General features: G+C 37.5%; 1 pseudogene; it reads left to right on the forward strand.

The window, feature by feature from the left end:
- Positions 1-2,088: 2,088 nt before the first annotated feature.
- Positions 2,089-2,206, forward strand: LOC145294272 (5S ribosomal RNA; annotated as a pseudogene).
- The last annotated feature ends 634 nt before the right edge of the window (positions 2,207-2,840 follow it).

Below are 2,840 nucleotides of genomic sequence, written 5' to 3' on the forward strand. Positions count from 1 at the left end.
AATCTTTATGAAAAATAATGTTGCCCATTTTCAGCTTCGCATATTTGTGCTCTTTCCAAAACATTATTCATGACAGATTGCAGAATCTTTGGATTGCGATTTAACTCCCTTATTTCATTCCTGATGTTTTCCTTCAATTCTTGCAGGGTTTGAGGTTATTATCATAGACTCTTTCTTTAAGATATCTCCACAAGAAAAAGTGGGGGCTAGTCAAGTCTCGAAAACGTGGTGCCCATTTTACTTTGCCATAGCGTTGTCGCCGAAGAACCACATTCGTTTGTATAAAAACACATAAGATATTAACGGATATATACTCAAGAGGTAAAGCAATGAACAGAATATCCTGTGTTGTCACAGCCCTAGTTATGAGACAATTGAGGCGATGAAAGAGGCTGTGACGAGGGTCATTGACACGCTCACATAAGAGGATTTCCATAGGGCCTTTCAAAAGTTGTTGGGACGGTACAACAAGTACATTAGAGCCGGAGGAGATTACTTCGAAGATGACTAAAGTTTCACGTCTGTACTATCAATGAAAGTGCATGTATGAAAAAGTCTGGAAACTTATTGAAGGCACCTCGTATGTTACAAATTGTTACTAGGGTTTTGCAGATAGTCCCATAAGTATATATATTCGGAAACGCTCTGATCCCCATTTGGCATCAATTAAAATGGACGGCTCTCGACTAGGGGAAGCTCCATGCTTTGATAAGCTTCTGGGCTTGACGTTACTCTTGACCTGAAATGGAACACGTACATCAAGTCTATTGCCAAGGTCGCTGGAAAAATGATGGGATCCTTCTACCGCTCCAGAAGATATCTCACTGCTGACGCAATTCTCTACTTATATAAAAGCCAAGTACGTCCAAGGATGAAGTACTGTTACCACATCTGGGCAGGAGCTGCTAAAAACACTCTATCCTGCCTTGACAGAGTATAAAATAAGCTTCGTGGCTTAGAGTGGGATGACCTTTTCTCTTCCTTGCAACCTCTCTCCCACAGGAGTGACGTTGCGAGCCTGTCTTTGTTTTATCGTTACTTCCATGGCAGGTGCTCGTCTGAACTCCAATCCCTGCCCCTCCCCTCGCCGATCTTTCACGAAAAACACCCGTCTAACTGAAACCACTGTAAAAAAAATTTTCCTACCCTTTATCTGTGCTAAAACCAAAACTTCGATTCCATGAACAAAGCTTCCTTCTTAGAAGTGCACGCCTGTGGAACTCTGTTTCGTCTGCTTGTTTCCCACCTGATTACAACCTAGATGTCTTCAAGTCCAACATAAACAAATTCCTGATGAACCGCCCTCTTTAATAGACACTTTATCAAATCTCCACACTAACGTACTGTACACGTAATAACCCTTATCCCTGAGTGACATCCGGGCCTTGATAAGTGGTGACCACCTTGTAAAAAAAAAAAAAAAAAAAAAAAACTACATTAAATAAGGTACTTGAATAAATATGTTTCATCACGTAAAATAGGTTACAATAATATCTTAGGGTTTGTGTGTGTTTCTTTAGCGAATACACGGTATCAATATACAAACAGATGAAGGATATAACTGTGGAATTTCCATGGATCTCGCTAGTCATGTTGTAATAGATACCGTGTTTTCTTTATTCCAACACGGATGAATAGTAAGTTTTCTGATGGAGAAGAAAGTTTCCACATACTTTTGTTATTGAAATTCTTTGTTGGTGTTTTGAACTCGGCAAATTCAAATACTGCCACTAATTGAAACGGAAGATGAAAGAAACGAACCAACCATTTTCTGATTTTTTTTTTTTTTTTTTAAATTTGGCTTTTTTTTTTGCTTTTTTTTTCCGATGCGTATTTTCCTGCAGGTGTTCATCGACTTTCAACTGATTTTCATCTCTGCTGCTCTCGCCAGAAATTTGTGGCATTCTTCAAAAAACCTGATAAAAAAAAAATCAATATTGAAAATTTCTTCATTTCGTATAAAAAAAAAAAAGTGGGTCCAAGTTTTATTGATGTTCGTTACTCATTCTTTATATTTTTTCTTTATCAAAAAATCACATTGTACTCTCAACAGGCACATCTACTTACTTAGCAATTTACCTACATATCATATACGACATAATCACATTGACACACTGGTTCTCGTCAGATCATCGAAGTTAAGCAACGTTGAGCCTGGTCAGTACTAAAATGGGTGACCATTTAAGAATTCCAGGTGCTGTACGTGCTCTCTGTTTATCTCTAGCATTTCTCCTTGCCACTGGACTCGAACAGTGCTGTTTCAAGAGAGTTGTGGTTTGAGATTGCACAACCCTTGTCGCACGATTACACGCGCACGCGCAGCTACCTTTACAGGGGGTATCCATTGTTTCGAGACTGAACATTTATTGTCTGTTTAAGACCCTGCGTATTCTAAAAGGAGTCCGTCTGCATGATCTTTTTTTTTTTCATAAATTTATTTGTTAAAATATATTTTTTTAATTTTCAACAGTTTTTCTAATTAAAGACAGAAATCGGCAAATGTGTATTTCAACGCAGGCCGCCATCTTGTTTTGAAATTTTTGCCTTTCTTTTTGGGGCCAAATTTGACATTTTTACGCTCTGCGTGGAATCACGGTCCATGCAAGAGCGTAAAAAAGGTCAAATTTGGCCTGAAAAAGGCCAATTTGGCAATCCTTACAAAGGCCAAAATGTCAAAATAAGATGGCGGCCTCGATTGTCGTACATTCAGTCTAATAAAAAATGTTGAAAAAATAATAAAAATAAAATTTTGTCGGGTTTTATTTCAGCCTTAGGGTCTAATAATGTGTTTTATATAAAAATAAATAATTTTTATAAATTTTTGTCTGTGAAATAATTTA

The sequence above is a fragment of the Euprymna scolopes genome, chromosome 15 (genome assembly GCF_053919585.1).
Source record: "Euprymna scolopes isolate OS-2025 chromosome 15, ASM5391958v1, whole genome shotgun sequence".
NCBI classification, from domain to species: Eukaryota; Metazoa; Mollusca; class Cephalopoda; order Sepiida; family Sepiolidae; genus Euprymna; species Euprymna scolopes.